The 21535-nt window shown below is 45.1% G+C and overlaps 1 protein-coding gene and 1 long non-coding RNA gene across 7 annotated transcripts in view; one reads left to right on the plus strand and one right to left on the minus strand.

Annotated features, from left to right (window-relative positions):
- FAM107B (family with sequence similarity 107 member B) overlaps nt 1-21535 on the minus strand; it is a 216755-nt gene that overhangs the window by 35261 nt on the left and 159959 nt on the right. The window contains exon 1 of one of the 5 annotated variants that reach the window (XM_019933464.3): nt 4055-4078. The exons of 3 other annotated variants lie outside the window; for them this stretch is intronic. The gene's annotated coding sequence lies outside the window, so the exon portion shown is untranslated. Of the gene's footprint in view, nt 1-2204; nt 2227-4054; nt 4079-21535 lie in introns of those variants that run through there. One more of the 5 variants, XM_073801685.1, reaches the window with a different exon arrangement.
- LOC141278114 (uncharacterized) lies at nt 4706-10000 on the plus strand. 2 transcript variants are annotated; one of them, XR_012330429.1, is made up of 3 exons: nt 4706-4814; nt 7147-7249; nt 9725-10000. It is a non-coding gene; the product is annotated as an uncharacterized lncRNA (long non-coding RNA). The 2 variants fall into 2 exon arrangements; XR_012330428.1 differs by having other exon boundaries at nt 9730-10000.

The raw sequence follows: 21535 nt of genomic DNA on the forward strand, positions 1-21535 counted from the left end.
TCCTGCTGGACCAGCTTTCAAAGCCCTCAAATATTCCTGTCTTCAAGAGCGGAATAATAATTTCATAAAATGCATGACCTGGTCCAGCTGGGCACCCAAACAAATATTTTCAAAAGCGGAGACTATCTTCAAAAGGACTCAATTTAGAAAGAGCAGAGACCATCTGCTCAACTTCCCCAGCACCACACATGAGGAAACTGAGGCCCAGAGAGACTGAAGCTTGGCTAAGTTCACACAGAAAGTGGCCACGCCTGGACTGAAACCCGTGTCTGCCTCTGGCCCTCAGTTGGCTGGACTACACCGCCTCTCTCACTTCTGACTCCTATACTGAATTTTCTAAATTGATTTTCTACATTTCCTACTCATTTGGGGGGGGGTGTTTTTGACACTAACATCACCATTAACATTACCATCAATAACGGGATGGCATCTTTGAAGATGATAATATGTTTCAGTTATAAGTAGCCACACTGCCATCTGCTTCTATATCCTGCCAAATTCCAGAAAACTACAAAGTCACTGTGATGATTAAAAAAAAAAAATGCCTCTTAGGGTAGGAGAAAACGACTCATTTGCCTTTTTTTTTTTAACCTGACATTGACACTGAGTAACCATAACATTAAAAACCAGTGACGGCTCAGACCCAGTGACTTAAGACACCCTCTTTAGACTCTCCATCTTATCCTTCTCCTATTAAAACCTACCCTTCCTCAAGCATCAATAAACTACTGGATCAAATCAAATAAACTACTGGAAAAGTGAAAATCAGCCCTACTGACAACAGGAGAAGTAAGGACAGGCCTTATGACAACCGACCCCAATATGCCATCAGGACATAAAGAAATCTCAGCATAGGACCCAGACGCTGACCTCCACAAAAATGAATGGCCATCCTCCTTTCTCACTAACCTGTGACTGCTAATTCTTTACTAAGTGACAACTCTAACCCCACTTTAATGTCCGGCCTCCTATATAAAAATTGTTAAGATACCCAATCACTGAACTGTGCCTGCTTCCCGACCACATCCAGCCCGGGTCTGGCCCCGTTTCTCTAACCCCACCTTCAAAGCACCCAGCATAAGCAAAGACCCAACTCTGCCTTTCCCAGAGAATCCCAGCACTCTTCCAGGCTACACTCGCCCCACTGCAGAAGCTAAATGAACCGAACCTCTCTACAGTGACACGTGCATTCCTGGAGGTTGCTGGCTGGTGGGATTCCACACTCGTTTGTCTTACTAAGTTACTAGTAACATTAGAGTAGAAAGAACCTCAAATAAAAGGTCCACAAACCTAAATCCTGACTTATCACTTCTCTAGGTCTGTTTCCTTGCTGGTAAAATGACAGCCAGTTATCCTATATTTTGCAACTTTTCATCTCAAATACGCCGTATTTCAGCCATATTGTGGGTCAAAGAGGTTTATTTCCATTGAAGAAGGTGCTCTGACTTCCAGTCACTCAACTTAACTTTTTCACTTTTGAAATACAGCACAGTTAGAGTTTGTCTGGAAAACTTTTTTCACTCTTAAAGAGATCTTCATGCAAGAAACAATGGTTACAATTATGTGTTTTTCTGAATGGTTCATTAACATGTTTCCTAATTACACGAATATAAGTTGACTCATTTGATTTCTGCTTCCACCGTGAAAAGTTAGTGCGAGGATTGGGGCACATCTCCGTCTGGGTCTTTGGAGGATCAACTGGCGCTAACTAAACCTCAGAGAGCAGCTATGGGCACAGCCCAGGTCCTTTTAATTAAAGTCTGTTTTCCCACCTACCCCTCTTCTGGTTACCCCGTGGGCTTTCTGTGGACAACAAACAGCCAGTCTTGTTATGAGGACACCAAAACCAAGACAGGATTATTAAGCCCACTGTTGTCAGCAAGGCCAGAACCATGAGTGTCCCTCCTCTGTATGAGCCTCGGGTCAGGCCCTAAAGATCTAGGGAGGAGTGAGACATGGTCCCTGCCATCCAGGGCTCACAGCTAGTGGAGAAGACAGGCCCACAATCACTAGTGTGATACATACACTTTGAGGGTGGGAAGGCCGGGGCGGTCTCTGGGAGAAGTTCTTCCTAAGACTGTACCTCCTTCCAGCTCCAAAAGGAGGAAGGTTCTCCCCTTGTGACTCCATCAATGAGGATGCTCTGGGCCACATGCAACAACACCTGCCTCTAAGGAGCTGCAACCACAGGGGCTCGTTTTTACCTCTCGTAAGAATGTGGTGTCAGGCTGTGCAAGGCTGCTTCAGAGCTCAGTGGTGTCATGGGGGCTCTGGGGTCTTCTCATTGCTCTGCTCAGCAGTCCCAGCACCTCCAGGAGGAAGGGCAGACTGGCAAAGCCCCCCACACTGGGTCTCTTTATCTTGGAGGGAAGCCACTCCCAGAAGCCCCCAGGGGGCCTTCTGACACCTCATTGGCTAGAGCTACATCGTGTCATCACCATAGCAACAAAGGACGCTGGGAAAATGGGGACGTGGCATTCCAGCACTGAAGAGGGGACAGCAGTGGCTGTTAGGTAGACAACCAACCCTGCCACACACAGACGGTTATGGGGGGAATGTGTCCCCCAATATTCATACGTTGAAGCCCCACCCCCCAATGTGACAGTAAGTGGAGGTGGGGCCTTTGTGAGGTGATTAGGAGTAGAGGAGGGCATGGGGGGGGGCCCATGATGGGACCAGAGTCCTTATAGGAGGACGAGACACCAGAGCTGGCATCTCCCCCTACCCCTGCCATGTAAGGACATGGTAAGAAGGCTGCTGTCTGTAAGCCACGAAGAGAGTCTTCACCAGGAATCCAATCAGCCAGCACCCTGATCTTGGACGTCCAGCCTCCAGAACTGTGAGAACTAAATATCTGTTGCTTAGCCCACTCAGCCTATGGTATTTTGTTATGGCAGCCTGAGCGGACTAGGACACAAATCCAATTCAACTGTCTTCAAAGGCACTCCAGCCTCCGGACAAGGGGCTCATCAGGCCCCTCCGGGTAAGGTCAGCAGCAACTCTGCACCTCAGCTCCAAAGCTGAAAGGGACACTAGAGCAACGACCATTTCTTAGAAGTGCTCAGTCCTCACAGCATCTGTAATAATGCTGCAGTAAGCAACAAAGACGGGGGGTCTTTTACTGGGAGCCCTTTCAGCCTTTAGCTCTGCCTTCTGCACAAAACCTCCCTTTCTAAACTACCGGGATTTTGGCAAAAGTTCAAACGTAAACACATTTGTAGCGGGCGCTGGCCCCGGAACGAGGGAGTAAACTGCGCTGACTCTTCCCTTTCTCTGCTTGAACTCCATGCATTAATTCAACTCCCTCAGGAGGCCTGTCATGCTAGGACGCCAGGCCTTACCGTTTTCCCACAGGCTTTCCTTCAGCCCCAGGAAAACAAAAACAAGGCACCCCCAGCCCCGTGGGGCTGTCTACGCACCCTAAACGGTTATTTCAGTCACCCCCATCTCACAGGCCCACCCAGCCCGGAAACTGGATACAATCTCCCTTGGGCCTCCACTGGAGCCCTTTCTCTACATGCAGTTAATAGGCAGCGGAAAACCTCCCAAAATAAGAATTGGGAAAAACTGACAGCAACCTACTTGGCAAACAAGGAACACAGAAAAACAAAAGCCTAAAAAGACGGAGCCTGCATTTAAACCAGCAGACACCAGGGGCCACGATGTCTGAAAAGCATAACAGCCTTTCTTCTTGCTGGAATGGAAGGGGGCTCACTGTTCATTAGAAAATAGTCAAGATTTCAAAAATTTATCTATTCCTAGAATAAACAGAGGCCTTAGATAATCACTTACTTGAGTAATGAGCAACAGATACACCAATCACGTTCCAGATCCTATAGAAGTTGAGTGATATTATTCATCTTCATTCCAACAAGATGTTTTAAGGGTGTTTATGTTCAAACATAAATTGTTTTTAAGTACAACTTATGACGATTGCAAGACTCTCCTATTTACTTGGTAGCTTCCATCCTCAAGGAAATTCTCTCTTAAAATAAAGCCTTAACCATCACCCCTTCCTCCCCGCATCCAAGTATGCAGAACTCAAACCACTTACCACTGTGTCTACAGCCCCCAGGTCCTCAGCCAACAGGGATTAGGACGTGTGCCCTGAGTACCAACACATCCTCCACCAGGCTACGCACTCTGGCATCGCAATCAAATCTGCTGCTAACCTGTTATACTAGTTGTTTTACATGCTTTCCCCAAGTCTTGACACAACTGCAGAAGCAGTACTGATTAAGTAAAAGAACAGGACAGGCTGGTAACTAGTAAACGCTCTGCCCGAACCCAGTTCCACAGGAAATGGAGAACTCTGCTTCTCTCTCCTTCTGAAGTTACCCAAGTTTGAAATGTTTTCATTTCTTTTGTTGCAACAGGACTCCTTACTCAAGAACTTGGCATCCAGAAACTTCCCATGAGCTTCTGACTACTCTCACAGCTCCTGTCCAAAAGTTCAGAACTTTAACTGTGTCTGTTTTAAACTCCACACGTAATAGAAGCTACTGGTTAATTAAATGAAAAGGGCAAGGACAAATGACATATCAACACATCCATAATGAAAATTTGTCCTCTACTTACAACCAGTTAAAAAGGAAATCATCAGTCGCTTCCGGAAGAACAGTTATAAAATAACAAGAAACTACAGATGTATCATGACACCTAACTACTTCCCTTATGCCTTAAAAAAACAAAACAAACAAAGAATCTGAAAAGCTTAAGATAGGATATTTTTACCTACTTCAATGAAGTATTCAAAAGTAAAATGCAGCCAAAGGCCATGAAAAATAAGATGCTTCTTTTAAAAAGTTTTCAAGGTAATTCAATGAACAAAAATCTCTACCCTTTAGTTTGTAATCTTACAAATGTCAAACTGAGTAAGAACCCAAGTATTTAAGAGTCCAATTTAAGATTTTTAAATTCAGTCTACAGTACAAAATCTACAAACACAACAGTACATGTGATGTGATAATTAGGAAGGACCCTATCAACTTTACTTTCGTAATTTCATCCATGAAGCTTCAGACCTGAAGTCATTAACATTTTCTTTCTTTCTTTTTTTTTAACAGGTTTTGTGTGTGTGTGTGTGTGCACTCGTGCGCGTGTGTGTTTTGACTGTGTTGGGTCTTCATTGCTGCACGCGGGCTTTCTCTAGTTGCGGCGAGCGGGGGCTACTCTTCGTTGCGATGCGCAGGCTTCTCATCGCAGTGGCTTCTCTTGTTGCAGAGCACAGGCTTCAGTAGTTGTGGCGTGTGGGCTCAATAGTTGTGGCTCGCGGGCTCTAGAGCACGGGCTCAGTAGTTGTGGAGCATGGGCTTAGTTGCTCCGTGGCATGTGGGATCTTCCCGGACCAGGGCTCGAACCCGTGTCCCCTGCATTAGCAGGCGGATGCTTAACCACTGCGCCACCAGGGAAGTCCCAACCTTATTTTCCATTTATAAAATATATATTAGCTCTGGGGAAAAAAAATCTGAGTTACCACTGAGTGTTCCTAAATTTCATTCTGTGAGCCATGTAGGAAAATCAATGTTAAGGACTCAGTGGAACTTCCCTTCTATATAACATTTAAACTTGCTCTAAAGCTGATAAACTTTCTAAAATACCTCAGATCGATGGCTTTCAAACGTGTCTGTCTGTAATCCTCTTTATACACAGGGACCCAATAACACACCACACTAAAATTAGCTGAAGTAAAAGTTTCCAGAAGCAATACTAGCCTTATGCTATATACACCCTGATATTTTTCAGTTTCTTTTTTTTGTAATGCTTCTTGGGACCCACTAATGGATGCCGCTGGGAAAATCCTGTCCTAATTCTTTTACTTAAACTTGCCACCATCACCTGGCAGCACTCCGGGTACCAGGGAAAGCACCTGAAAACTTCCAACAGAAACATAAACTGGACGAGCAGCCAACTGTCAACATCCCTTCCAAATGGGAAGCACTTAAAACCATGACCTTTTAAAAGTTTATTTGAGCTTCTATTCCTGATACTAAAAAGCCATCATCTTCTCCTCTGTCTAATCTTTAAAATGTCCTTATTTCAATTGTTAAAGAATAACCTCAAATCCTCCTAGCTATATGTGAATGAGTAAAGAAATACAAATTAAAGATTACTTAGAGAATGATATTTGTTCATAGTTCAGTAACAAGCCTTTTTCCCTGTGATGATGAACATGGGGAACAGAGATCACCGAGGCAGTATTTCCTCCCCTTCTTAAAGTGTTCTTTTAAAAGCAGTTTCAAAAGTTTCTCTATCCATAAATAAAATGATACCCATAGTACATCAATATTTAAAGCTAACTGTAATGGCATTTGCTTCTGTGTTAAAAACTACAGTGTAGGGCTTCCCTGGTGGCGCAGTGGTTGAGAGTCCACCTGCCGATGCAGGGGACACGGGTTCGTGCCCCGGTTTGGGAAGATCCCACATGCCGCGGAGTGGCTGGGCCCGTGAGCCATGGCCGCTGAGCCTGCATGTCCGGAGCCTGTGCTCCGCAACGGGAGAGGCCACAGCAGTGAGAGGCCCGTGTACCACACACACAAAAAAAAAACTAGAGTGTAACTCAGATTCTTAATACCAGAACAATAATTCTAGTTGCATATTTTTTAAGAAGCAGGACAAAATTCCACACACTTAACTGGAGTTAACAATAGGTAAGAGGAAGTTCTCCCGTCCCAGGTACCTGCAACCCAACCGTCAAAGGTCATTTACATCCGCATGTGGGAAACATGCGGAAAATGGTAAGGGAGACAACTAAGAATTGATGTATTTTTCTTCCTGTTGAAAAGAGACATGGCGACAGTAATGGTGGTTATGAAACAGTAGAAAGAGCTAAGCTTTCAAGTCTGAGAAAGTCAGAGCCCGCTCTGCCACGTGTTAGCTGGATGACCTTGGTTCAACAAGAAAAATATTAAAATAATTATTCAGTAAATATCAGCTGTGGGCTGGGCACGGTCCTAAATGTCCACATCCATCACCTCATTGAATTTTCACAACACTGGAGGTAGAGGGCCAGAGGGGCTAAGGCACTTTAAAGTCGTACAATTAGTCATGGGAAGGCCAGAGTTCAAACATAAGCTGTAACTCATTTCAAAATCTTTGTTGGGCGTTTGCCTTCTGAGCTCTGCGTTCCTTATCTTTCCCTCTCAGGGTTGCTGTCTGGATTAATGACTGACTGTTAATAAGGACTCATCACCCCCTCCCCCCAGCCAGTATCTCAGCGGCCATGAGCACAGGTTACCAAATTTCTCAGGTAAGCGGGCTTCACCTGTTCAAAGTCAGAAACTTCTTATCTTCCGTTCAGAGTCAGAAAACTTATCTTTTTTCCTTCTACCCTCTCACTGCTCCACCCTTCAAACACACCTCCCACACAAATACCTATTACTAACCTTAGGAAATATGTCCAATTTCATCAGCACTGCATATAACACCCACCTCCCATGAGTCTATTTACTAAGGGAAGGGAGGTGGGTGTCCCAGGTTTGTAAGGCAGGGCAAAGTTATCAGACTTCATTCAAAGCCAAGACAATGACAGGCAGAGAGCCACAAAGGCTGGGACTCAGATGGGGCAGCAGGAGTGCCCTAGAACAATCACTAGGGTTAAACTGTATTTACCCTACGAGGTCTTGACCAGGGACAGAATAAAGGCAGGAGAGCGACTGAGCCAGTTGTGGCTTGGGGATCCGGCAGGAATCGGAGGGGCAGGGCCTCAAATATGCCAGGAATTCTGCTGAGGGCAATAAACAACCTCACAGTGGAGGGCAGGATTGCATTAAATCGGTTTTTGAAAGAGGAAGTACCAGGACCAAGTAGTTAATAAGTGTCGACAGAATTTTTCAAAATAGGATTACATTTCTCCCTTGCTTTCCTGTCCACATTAGTTGGCAAATGCTACCCCCTCCACTTCCTTATCCCAAAAAGTGGGTAAACAGAAGCACTGACAGGCTGTTCCATGGAAAGAACCAAAGCACACCGACCAAATTAATTTAACCAAGTTGATGAAAGACATGTCGATAATACACCATCACCTAATCACTGAATCGGGCCTTTTTTTTAAAACAGCAAATAGAGATGAGCTGTGTGAGTATGTGCCCTCAAGGTGTAACAAGTCAGCTATATATGTTAGACTTAAATTGTTAGTTGTCATAGCAACAGTGGACAGTAACGCCTGCTCAGATTGGTATTTAGCAGTTTAGTTCTTTGTTTTACGCTATACATCTATCACTAATTATATAAACTACTTTCCAAGTATTAAGAAATAACTGGTTTGGCAAACCAAAGCAGAATACAACCCATGAAGCTGACTTGGATAAAAGCACCCGTAAGTCTAAAGGACATACATTGAATTTATGAATGTTCAGAAAACAGGACATTGTTGCTATATAGCTATTTAATAATCTGAAGAGATATAGCGTCTTTTTACCCTTAGGAAAAAAATTAATTATGAAACTACCAGATTAAATAATACCATCTAACAAAAGGAGATTCACTGATACATCCATTATTTTAATTAAGTACTGATGACATTATGAATTTAGAATCATTAAATGTCACTCCCACTGACATTCTAATTTTTTTTTAATTTTTATTGGAGTGTAGCTGATTTAGAATGTTGTGTAACTTCTGCTATACAACATAATGGTTCAGTTATACATATACATATACCCACTCTTTTTTAGATTCTTTTCCCATCTAGGTCACTACCGAGTATGGAGTCGAGTTCCCTGTGCTATACAGTATTCATATTAGTTATCTATTTTATATATAGTAGTGTGTATGCCCACCGACATTCTAATTTAAAGCCTGCTTATAAAACAAAGATACAAAGTATCCTAGACTAACATTTTTATTTGTCTTTAATCTAGTTTCATTTTGCCTCATTCTCATTTTTAAAAATAAGTTCTGCTTCTACCTCACAAGCAAGAAACAAATTTTGTTTTCTCTTAAAATGGTTCACTGCAGATTTAAAAAGATTCAACTCACTGGCTTGGAATAATCAGACATTATTTATTTCCTCATTACATCTGCTACTAACCATTTTCTTTACAATTAATCTAAACAACGTGTTTTGTCAAAAGGCACAGGTCCCAGTCCCAGCTCAGCCACCGACAGGCTCTGTGCGTTCAGCCAAAGATCCTGCCCCGTGGGGTCAGTTTCCTCACCTGTGGGCCCCAGACCAGGAGACCAGAGGTTCTCACTAATCAGGGCAGTCTGATCTAAACTTGCAGACTTTCTTGCACGCACACACACACACACACGCACGCGCGCGCGCACACACACACACACACACACACACTGCACCAGGCAACAAAGTCAGGCTCCAACAGAGACAGGCCTTTCGAAGCCACACACACTACCCCATCCCTCCCAAAAAGGGAAACGTGAGAAATCTGCTTCTTGCCCATCTGCAGCTATAACACAAAATAATAGGGTGACTCCTCGGAAGACCCATGACCAGAAGAAATCCCGATTAAAGCCTGTTTCTGAAATGCAGCCCCTCACTGCCTGGGTGTTGGGACTTTCCATACTTGGAGGCAAACCAGTAAGACAGCATAGCACTCCTCTCTCAGCGCTCCACATAAAAACGAGCACTGTTGGATTAATAACGACTGCTTTAAAGAGGCCTTCCAAAGGGTCCTTCTCTGTCATCCGAAACAACTGATTTCATCATCTGTAATTGGCTATCAGAAATTTACATTAAAGCAGCCCATGTTACTCTTCCCAAAAGCACAGAAGATCTGCAAGTGCTGATCGCGGAGTTTCTGGATTGTTCCCGGCTTGGCCTGGACTGTGACTGAAAACGGAAATACATCGGTCAGCACTCAGCTTGCCAGCCATCGGCCAGGTCGCAGTGTTCTCATCGGTCACAGCCCAGACGAATGACAGCTCTGCTCTTGACACCACAAAGCGGTGCCAACCTCTGGCTAGAACAGCCGCCTCCTGTGCGCTCCTCTTGCCGGGAGCCTGTAGGATGTGATCAGGGCCACCAGCCTGGCCTCACAGTGCAGCTGCAACGTAATTTCAGGTTGAAAACCCAGAAGGTCTCGTTGTCATTCCTGCTCCTCAAATATATCCAGATACCAATATTTCCATGGCTAAAAACGCTCTCCTCATGTTTTCTTCGTTATCAAATAGAAAAATGTTACAGCAGGAAGCTTGCACTAAGAATTGATCTTCCGCCCGTGGGATTGTCTTAAAATGTAATTTAGGTCAGGTCACTTCCCAGAAGCTTCTCTAAGTCCCTGACCATGGCCGTCACTCCCTACCTGACCTGATCCGGGCCTATTTCTCACACCTCGTCCCCTGCATCTCTCCGTCTCTCCCCGCAGCCTTGCTCCCCGCCCTCCAGTCCTGGCAGCCTCCCTTCATTTTTTTTTTTTTTTTTTTTTTGCGGTACGCGGGCCTCTCACTGCTGTGGCCTCTCCCGCTGCGGAGCACAGGCTCCGGACGCGCAGGCTCAGCGGCCACGGCTCACGGGCCCAGCCGCTCCGCGGCATGTGGGATCTTCCCGGGCCGGGACACGAACCCGCGTCCCCTGCATCGGCAGGCGGACTCTCAACCACTGCGCCGCCAGGGAAGCCCTCGCTTCATTTTTTACCTAGTCTGTGCTCACGCCAGTACCTGCTCCAACCCATCCCTTCCCATCCCAAATCTCTCCATACTACTGGCTCACCCTTGAATCTCCACTCAAACATCACCTGCCCAGATCACCCCACCTAACTTGGGTCCTTCCACCATCAGTCTGTCCTAAGCTCACATCCCAACCCTTTCACAGCCTTGGGAACTGTTCATTTTACTGCTGGGAACATGTTTTTTGATCATCTTCCCTCTAGATATGAAGCTACCTGAGCGTCGGGGCCACTGCTCTCTGGGCACCACTGTATCTCCAGGGCTTACAATTACTAAATGTTTGATTATCACTTGCTAAAGCAATTCAGTGTCTCAGTAAATTTTGCAGGGTTAGAAAAGATGCAGCCCATGAACATTTTTCTTTGTCCTAAGTTGGTCACGGACCAATAAGAAAAGTATTCACTTGTCTTGGGCAAAGTTAATTTCTACTCTTTCTATTTCTCCCCACTGAATATCCACCCTGTGGGTCTGTGCACTCCTGCAATCTCCTGATTTAAATGGGAGTTTTAGAACACTGAAATCTGTAATAGAAACGCTGTTATCAATGACAGTCTGGTTCCCAGGTAATCCTTAGAAATACGAGTCCTCCTTCTTGTTAAAATTTATTCAGTGCTTACTATGTTCCAGGCACTGTTTTTTGGATTTTTGGGGTTTTGGCCGTGCTGCCCGGCATGCGGGATCCTCGTTCCCTGACCAGGGATCGAACCCGTGCCCCCAGCAGTGGAAGTGCGGAATCCCAACCACTCGACCGCCAGGGAAGTCCCAGGCACCATCTTGAACACTGCGTCTTTCACGTCATTTGCCTTCCGAGACAGTCCTATGATGGAGGGATTACTGTCCTTATTGAAAGAGGAGAAGCTGAAGCCCAGGGATGTTAACAACTGGTGCAAGGTCGTACAGCTGTAAGAGCCTCATCAGTCCAGTGGGTCTGCCAACAGCGTCTGGGCTCTTTACTGCTGTGTGATGGTGTTTTTATCTCCTGCGAGAGAAGTCCTCTACTAGCAGGAAACAGAAATGAGGCAGAGCCACCCCTTCCTGTTTTGGAGTCAGGCAAATCATTTTTTTAAAAAAATTTTTAGAGAAAAAGACTAAATTCCTCTTCGGACCCACGCTCCCTCAGTCCAGGTAATTCCCTCTGGGTCTCCCCAGTGCATCACGCGTCCCTCACCTCCCCCATCAATGCATCTTTATGCTTTGCAATTCACCACAGGGTCCCCAACTGCTCTCCTCCCCTGCGTGCTTAGCAGAAGCACATGCACATGCACTCACAAACAACTTTCCAAATTCCTATTTACTTCACCCTGCGGTGTAAAAGGTAAATAACTACTGAACCTTCCTAGCGATGCCAAAATGCATAACATATAAAAGGTTACTGATTCACAAAGTATCGTCTGAATTATTACACAGCCAGAAAATGACCAAACTTGGATGGACATTTCAAGAATTATCCAGGAAGATAACTAAACAGGTCAACGGGCAGTGCTCACCTGGTCCCGGTTTTCCCAACCGCTTTCCTTCCTGCGATTCTGAACTCAGACTAAGCTGCTGGCGATCGCAGAGAGGACTGGAAATCCGGGGGGTGGACGGGGAGTTGAGCAGGGAGATTCTAAATCTAGTGGCTGGAGCTGGAAACCACCTACACTTTGCTGCTAAATTTTAAGAAACACTTCAACACCTTTATAATATGTTCTTCCAGGTATAATAAAAATGTGCCCAAAGAGCTTGAGTTCTTATGAGCTGCCAGGAGCCAAACGTGGGGAAAAAAAGTCCAAAACAGCAGATGAAGATGTAGGGGGAAGAGAAACAACTAGCGAGTTAGGTGGGTCCATCTCAGCAAAGTAACACCCTCCCCCCTCCCCCACCCCCGGGCAAAAAGGATAAGCTGCTTTTGTTTATTTACATGTGGACAAACTGGCTTAAGTTAACTTCCATTTTCCTTCAAACACTACGGCTGTGGTTTCCAATTCTCCCCTGCACACCAGAATCATCTGTGAAACTTCAAAAAAAAAAAAAGGTGTGTCCAGCTCCAGTAGAGAAGCACTAAAGGAGCACCCATCGTGATCAGCCACACCTCCAACGGGGTCTGGGCCATAACACAGCCAGGGAAAGAGCAAGGCTGGTCAGGACAGCAAGAGCCACTGCTCCATCTCCAAGAGCCTCCTCTCCCTCCATCTCCAAGACCAAGCAGCTGCACCACCCATCCATGCGTCCATCCATGCATCCATCCATTTATCCAACCATCCATCCATCCATCCGTCCATCCACCCGTCCATCCATGCGTCCATCCATCCATCCATCCATCCATCCACCTATCCATCCATCCATCCATGCATCTATCCATCCATCCATCCATCCACCCACCTTCACTGAGCACCTCTTGTGCCAGCACTGAGTACCAGGACACATGGCAAATAACACTGGCGGCCCTGCCCTCCAGGAATTCCATTCTAGGGGAAACCACACCAGGGAAATTGAAGTTACCCTTTTCTTCAAAAAAAAAAAAAGCAACTAAAAAGGTTCCCACGAGCAATTTCAATCAGTCTCACTGAACTGAAGTCCTTTCAGCCCACAGCTTCTCATTCAGTCATCAGAAAAGTGTTGTGTTGTGTTGTGCTGCAAGAACTGGTAAATGCTTTCTATAAATGTGAAGAAAATTGTGTTAAACTCCAACATCCTCCTTCCCAAGCTGAAACATTCTAGTTCATTCAATGTTCACACCATCTCCAGGTTTCCAAATCCACAACCCCAGCCTGCACAGTCTCACTTCAACCAGCAGGGCAGGACTATTTCACACCCGGCTTCACTCAGTGGCTTGAGATCCAGACAATGAAACAATATTAACTAGCTCAGGGCCCCTATGTTCCCCACATCCTCGGAACGGGTAAGCGAGTGTTCCAAAATCAAGTCTGTCCCATCAGCATTTCCTAGTTTTTATTTTTTTTCATTTGGAACAAACGCCCATCACAGGCTTAGGGAATATAAAAGAAGTACAAGAATCCCTTTTAAGAGTATTTAGTCTTTTTGTAAAAACTAAATCAACACAAGTAACATGAGTATCACGTAACCCTACATCTTGATTCAGAACAAAATTGTGGCGGGTAGGCAAAACAGATTAGTCAGAGTGAAACTCCACTGAAGCAAGCCTCAAAAGAAGGGTGTGACCAGGCGGAGTCAGCACTGACCAGGCAGGGGATTCTTAAGGAGTAGGAAGGGTCCTCCGATGGGAGAGACAATGGAGACACCAGCCCGACTGAAACACGGGGACTGAAGGGGTGAGTGACAGGAGATTCGGCCGAACCAGTAAGAGGGGCAGGTAACCCAGGGCTCGGAAACCAGATGTGGTTCCCCTGTGACATGGTCAGTGAGACAGAGGTGTGGCAGGTCCCCGAGAAGGAGAAGGCATGACAGAAACTGTTTTAGGTACCTGTATAAAACAGCTGTCATTGGGCTTCCCTGGTGGTGCAGTGGTTAAGAATCCGCCTGCCAATGCAGGGGACACGGGTTCGAGCCCTGGTCTGGGAGGATCCCACATGCCGCGGAGCAACTAAGCCCGCGAGCCACAACTACTGAGCCCGCGTGCCACAACTACTGAGCCCGCGAGCCACAACTACTGAGCCTGCGTTCTAGAGCCCGTGAGCCACAACTACTGAGCCCACGTGCTCCAACTACTGAAGCCCACATGCCTAGAGCCTGTGCTCCGCAACAAGAGAAGCCACCGCAATGAGAAGCCCGCGCACCACAACGAAGAGTAGCCCCCACTCACCGCAACCAGACAAAGCCCGGGCGCAGCAACAAAGACCCAACACAGCCCAAAATAAATAAAATAAAATAAATTAATTTAAAAAAACAAAACAGCTGCCATCAATTCTGATGGAGCCTCCGATAAATGTCTGACGCGCCAAGTTATTTTCAACAAGAACTTTAATCCCGGTTGTTCATACCATTTCCATGCCTATCATCAAAACAAAATCACATTCCAGTATGCCAAAGTCCCAGTATTTACAAATGAGAAATTCAAAACAGCTTCCCATCAACCTCCCTGGGCTCTTCATGCCCCATTTTCTCCACCTACTGGGCCTGTGATGATTCTAGAAGCCACTGACAAACATGAGCGAAAAGAAGCAACTACCTGGCCGTCCCACTGGGATTTTGTTCTAAACATCTGACCAGCAACTGTGCGTCAGGCACGGTGCCCGGTGGGGTCTGAGGCAAGCCACACACAACAAGCCTTTCACTTTCAAAAAGCTACTCCTGCCCTTTCGGAGAAGATATGACTCCTGGAAAGCAAATGCCTATTGTTTACAGCAGCCCACAGAGGGAATCCAGGGAGTCCAATCTTCCAATAATTCACCAAGTATTTATTCCACATCTATTAAGTGCTGGCACCGTTCTAAACAGTGTGCAATTAGCAGGAAAGGAATCAAAGCTCCTGCCCTCATGAAGCCTAGCTTCTGTATCACGGCAAGTTCTTCAGGTTATGTTCCACAGGCTCCCGCAGTTTATGATCATGGTAATGCAATAATAATGACACTTCTCGTGTCTTACTTAGAATCTGCGATACCTTCCAAGCCCAGTCTATTACATAAAAGACGATGACAGACCCAGGAAATAATTAAAGTCAAAGAGTGGTTTACATTATAAAAGGAAGAAACCACTAGGTATTATTTGGAGTATACTTCTTAGCCTCCAAAATGCTCAACTCATAAAATCTGACTAAAATTAAATTAGAATATTTCCAAATATAACGATGAATGCTTTAAGGGTGCCCCAAGAATATTCTCAATTGTTTTAAGCAGAGGATAGAATGGTCTTTTAATGTAAAACGGTATTAGGACGAACAATTAAGTAGTTACCCATCACAGTTTATACTTCAAAGTGAGCTGTGCCTTAGTAAACAGTTTTGGGAGAGACTGCGAACGTTAACAGTCACTAACATATTAACTAAAGCCACAGAACTGAATGTTCAGCTGGAAATATCAAAGTAACAATGTTCATATCTTTAAAGTGATAAGTAGAGGATGCAAAACTGCTAATTTCCTGCTTTTTGGGTGCTTTGTAGCCATCTTAGTAATCACTTAATCATATCATAAGGAACATGAAGAAAGACCAACAGGATGGAATCCTCCACTTTCAGGAAAATAGACCATCAGCAGATTTGGATTCCTGTCCACAGACAAAGGACAGAAGCCTTAAAGTAGCAATACGTTAGGACAATACCACATCAGCTACATAACAGTGAACAAACATGCTTCCTAAATCCAGGGGTAAAAGCAGGGAGCTCATCCCCAGATGTGAGATGCCCTTTGCATCTCTGGGTAGACACTTCAACTTCCAGCCATAAAACTGTAAAGAGAGGGACTTCCCTGGCAGTCCAGTAGTTAAGACTTCACCTTCCAATGCAGGGGGTGTGGGTTCGATCCCTGGTCGGGAGCTAAGATCCCACATGCCTTGTGGCCAAAAAACCAAAACATAAAATAGAAGCAATATTGTAACAAATTCAATAAAGACTTTAAAAAAAATTGTCCACATCAAAAAAAATCTTTGAAACAAAAATTGTAAAGAGAAATACTCAACACACCACTGACAAAAGGACTCAGAGGCAATAACTGAGAGGTTAATTGCATGTTAATTTCCAGGAATATTTCTCAGCTATGCAAGGAGCTCTACTATCACTGTAGGACAAGATCCTCCTGCATTTTTCTTACATAAGAATCAGTGCTTGGGCTTCCCTGGTGGCGCAGTGGTTGGGAATCCTCCTGCCAATGCAGGGGACACGGGTTCGAGCCCTGGTCCGGGAAGATCCCACATGCCGCTGAGCAACTGGGCCCGTGCGTCACAACTACTGAGCCTGCGGCTCTAGAGCCCACGAGCCACAACTACTGAGCCCTCGTGGAGCGGCTACTGAGGCCTGTGTGCTTAGAGCCCATGCTCCGCAACAGGAGAGCCCGCCGCAATAAGAAGCCCATGCACGGCAACGAAGAGTAGCCCCTGCTCACCGCAACTAGAGAAAGCCCGCTTGCTGCAACTAGAGAAAGCCCTCACAGCAACAAAGACCCAACACAGCCAAAAATAAATAAATTAATAAGTTAAAAAAAAAAAAAAAGAATCAGTGCTTGCCTGAGGTGTAGCAGAAATGAGTAAAAGCAAATTGTGCCCCTGCTATTAAGTTCCACAAGCAACACTTTGCTTGAATAAGTCTTGAATAAAGTTTCTCTAATAAATCAATCAATTGTTATTCAAATAAAGAGGAAAAGTCCTGAGGTTGAAAACAGGCGTAGAAACGTTACATTAATCTGTTAAATAAACAAAAACTTGAAGGGGGAAAAGGGATTTTTGTTACCACTCCAACTATAAAAACTGGGGTTTTCATGTACAAGGTGACCTGTTGACGAAGGAAAAGGTTTAACAGACATACTTATTTCGCTATTAAAACAAAAAAAAACCTCTCCCCGCCCCTGCCGGTTTTAGAAGCAATGTGATCATAGAAAATTTGGAAATCAGAAAAGTATACAGAAAATAAAATATCATCCACGAATGCATCACTAAACATATCCATACTCTGATATATTTTCCTTTCAGTTAATACAAATACACATCTCTTTTCTTTTTTTCTTAGCAAAATGAGGGTCATATTAAGTAGACAATTTATGACATTTGCAAGCATTTCATCTGTGATAAAATACTTTTAAAATATGGTTGCATAATATGCCATTATACAGCTGTATTATAACTGACTCAGCTACCCTCCTGTCCTATTCAAAATGAAAGATAATTTAATGAATTTTAATGTAACAGACTGAGAAAAGATCACTGTTGCGGTTTCAGAATCCACACTGTACCATCCATAATTCTCTGAAAAGGTTATTTCAGTACTCCCACCTTCACCAGTTATGTATCTGTGTAAGATTGGATTTTCTACGTATACTTCAACCAAAACAACCTATCAACAGACTGAATGCAGAAGCAGTTATGAGAACCCAGTTATTTTCTATTAAAGCTGGTTATGGAATAGATTTGCAAAAATGTAAAACAATACCGCCAGTGTCATTAATTTTTTTAATTTTGAAAAATAGTTATTTCCTTTTAAAAACTTATTTTAAAAATGTACACAAATGTAAAATAACGTTCATCTCACTATTTTTTTCTGTTTTGGAAACGTTACCTTCCAATAAGAATGGTCTTCTGCTAATACGTAATGGGCTTACTGTTATTTTTGCCATTTTTAAGCGAATTTTCTAAACTTTCTCTGTTTTAACTCCTAACACGGTAAATAATCAATAGATATTACAATGGACAGAGGTCTTTGAGGGTCTTCAAATACTCTTTAACAGTATAAACAGAGGGTCCTGATATCAAAAAGTTTGAGAGCCACTAGGCTGCAGAATAAAGGGTCTCTTTAACAAATAAGTGTATCTATTATTTTGTTTGCTTGTAACAGACTTCTGCTTAAAGAGACTTCTCCAAGACCTTTGATAGATGAGCAGTGTCTTTGCTGAATGGAATCCGTCCTCTTCTAGCCCATGTTTAGTCTCTAAATAATTAGGCCCCCAAATACTGAAATGTATTTCGACATTCTATTACCAAACACTATTTAAAGCAGATATTGCAAGGAAAACAGGATCCCAGAAAATCAGAGATGTAGATCTCTGACAACAACTACCTCTGCACTTGGTTAAAAAAACAAAAATAAAAATATGTCAAAACATCTGGAGTAAGAGCAGAGTGACTCAGATGATGGTACCTGATACCTACTTATCTTCAGTTACCATGTTTTTACTTCCTGCTACCAAATGACACAAGCAATTCTTTGAATTCTGCAGACCCAATGACACAGGCTCCCTCCCAACCACCAGGCCCAGAACTCCATGGAAATAAGAAAACACCCACGTAGTGCCTGTTACAACTTTACTTTCTAATCGACAACAATCCAATCAAAAGGTCCCAAACTATTGTAACATTATAGGTATTCCTAGCATCTCTAGAACAGGAATTCTCCTATACAGTTGTCCTGTTTTTCCAAAACGTATGGTTTCTACAAAGGAACAAAACAGTCATGCTTTTTTAAAACTCAGGTTAAAAATAAAAAACTCTTTCAATAAAATATTACATGTTTATTGGGACTTCCCTGGCAGTCCAGTGGTTAAGGCTCCACGCTTCCACCACAGGGAGCACAGGTTCAATCCCTCAATCCCTGGTCGGGGAACTAAGACCCCACATGCCCCGAGGTGTGGCCAATAAATTAATTAATTTAAAAATAACATATTTATTGAGGGTGTAGCAGGTGCCCGGCTTCCCAATACTGAGGATAAAGCAGTGAACAAAACTGCGTCCCTGCTCTCAGGAGGTTCCTATTCTAAGCGGGGAAGCAGACCCTTAACTGAGGAAGAGCAGTGAAGTATGCTGGGTTTGAACAAACAAGCCCAGGAGGCCAGGAGAACAAGAAGATCGCCCGAATGAAATAGAGCCCCAGGGCAAGCTCTTCACAGCCATGTGGAGGCACAGACCTTAAATACAAGGAAGATCAATCAGAAGAGAGAGGGGGCTCAAGACAGGAACACAGCAAAACCAGAAATCCAAACTCACCCGGGGAGACAGTGGAGCCATTGGCCAGAATGGATGACGCTGAAGAGAAACGAGCTTGATCAGAGAAAACAGGGGATCACCTTTAGACACACTGCACTTAGATGCCCATAAAGCATACGAGTGAATAAAGGAAGCTTGGATGTGAGTGCCCGAGCTTGGGAGTCAGATACAGGCTGGTTACGTAGATCTGGGAGCCCCAAATCCACAAGCAACTGAGGCCAAGGAAACTCACAGGGTGACAAAGGTGCCTCCAAATCCTCAAATATAAAGGGAAGGATAAAGAGGAGGAGCCTGCAAAGGAGACTGAAGGGGAAGATCCAGAAAGAGAAGGGAAGCCAGGAGGGCGCAAGGTCTCAAAAGCTCAGGGACATGAAAATGTTTCAGAAAGCGAGATGCTCTCAGCAGTGGCCAGTGGACAAGCAAAACTGCTGAGAGGGGGCTTCCCTGGTGGCGCAGTGGTTGAGAGTCCGCCTGCCGATGCAGGGGACGCGGGTTCGTGCCCCGGTCCGGGAAGATCCCACATGCCACGGAGCGGCTGGGCCCGTGAGCCATGGCCGCTGAGCCTGCGCGTCCGGAGCCTGTGCTCTGCGACGGGAGAGGCCACAGCAGTGAGAGGCCCGTGTACCGCAAAAAAAAAAACTGCTGAGAGGCCAAGTAAGAAAGCACACAGGCAAGTGCCTTCTAGATTTAGCAACAGGGAGGCTGGCCTCACGGGTGTGGACCTTTGCATCCCTGTGCTCAGATGAGCCCCCCACCTGGTTTAATGCTTTGCTGCTGCCATCTTGAAATTCTTAATAATTTTTGAACAAGGAGCCTCCCACTGTCATTCTGCACGGAGCCCTGCACATCATGTAGCCAATTCTGCCTCTGAGATTAGTGTCAGTAAAGTGGTGGAGATTAAAAAAAAAAAAAAGAATACAGTGGTTTAAGGAGTGAATGGAAATAAGCAAATTGAGAGACAGACAGCCAGACTAAGGTGGTCCCCATGATCCTCATCTCCCATTGTTCCCCCTAGTTTAATCCCCTCCCTCTGAGTGTGGGCAGAACCTGTGACTCAGTTCTAACCAACAGAATTAGACCAAGGTGATGGGATATCACTCCCGTAATTCCATCCTGCTGGATTTGCTCGCTCACACTCTCCCCCTCTCTCCCTCTCTCTCCCCCTCTCCCTCCCTCGCCATCTGTGAGGACCTAAGGTGCCATGAATTAAGTGAAATCCCTTGTGTCATGGAAGAGCAATGACCTCTAGGAACTAAGGGTGACCTAGGTCCCACAGCTGCAAGGAAAGGCGTTCTGTCAACAACCTCAGTGAGCTCAGAAGATTCTTCTCCAACTCAGCCTCTGATGAGACCACAGCCCCAGTGCCCACGTGGACTGCAGCCTGGTGAGACCCTGAAGTACAGGCTAGTATAAGCTGTGCCTGGACTCCTGACCCACAGAAACTGTGAGATAAAAACTGTGTGTCCTATATGATGCTCTGTCAGGCAGCAGATCACTCCTACAGGCCAGAAAGTAGAATATCCTCTCAAAACGTTTAATCAAAGAGGAGGAGAGAGAAAGTGACAGCTGAAAGAGGAGGGTACCAGGCAAGGCGTGGGTTTCACAGTGTTTGTTCCGTTTTGTTTTTGCTTTAAGATGGGAGAGACCTGAGCATTCATAAATCCTCATGAGAAAGAAACAGCAGGACAGAGATGGAAACAGGGAGGGGATGGCTGCGGAGAAACTGATCTTTAGAAAGTGAGGGAGATGGACACCGCTTACACTGTGAACAGAAAGATGAGAAAAGGATCCAGGAGCAAGCAGGTTTGCAGAGGGGTAGTGGGAAAAGGAGCAAAGGGCCTTCACACAACTGCCTTACTAGCCGTGGAAAGAACACCTGCTGAGAGTGGGGGACCAGCAGGCAGGATGGGGCTGACGATGAAACTGGAGATTTAAGAACTGTTGAGAGAATTGAAAATAGTCACGCGGGACAGTGAGAGGGTTGATGAAGAAATCAGTTGGTTTCCAGGCAGTGTTGAAGTTGACGACCAGACTCTATCGCCGTATCTGTGTGACTTTCTCTGACAAGAACCTCGCGGTCCAGGGGCAGGTGCAGAGACCACGGGCTGCCCAACCCTCCAGGGTTGGGATGTGCCAGGACGGCAGATAGGAGGGGATTCAGTGGATTGATAAGCACCTTGGTGAAATGCTGGCCAGGGAATTAGAAAAGCAGAGGCAGGGCATGATGGACACGCCGGGTGAAAGCAGGGGCCACGGGCTGCAAACGAACCTGGAAAGACAAAAGTCTGAAGATACTAGGGATAGTCTGTCAGGTGAACTGGAAGGA

Source organism: Tursiops truncatus, chromosome 2, assembly GCF_011762595.2.
Source record: "Tursiops truncatus isolate mTurTru1 chromosome 2, mTurTru1.mat.Y, whole genome shotgun sequence".
Lineage (NCBI taxonomy): Eukaryota > Metazoa > Chordata > Mammalia > Artiodactyla > Delphinidae > Tursiops > Tursiops truncatus.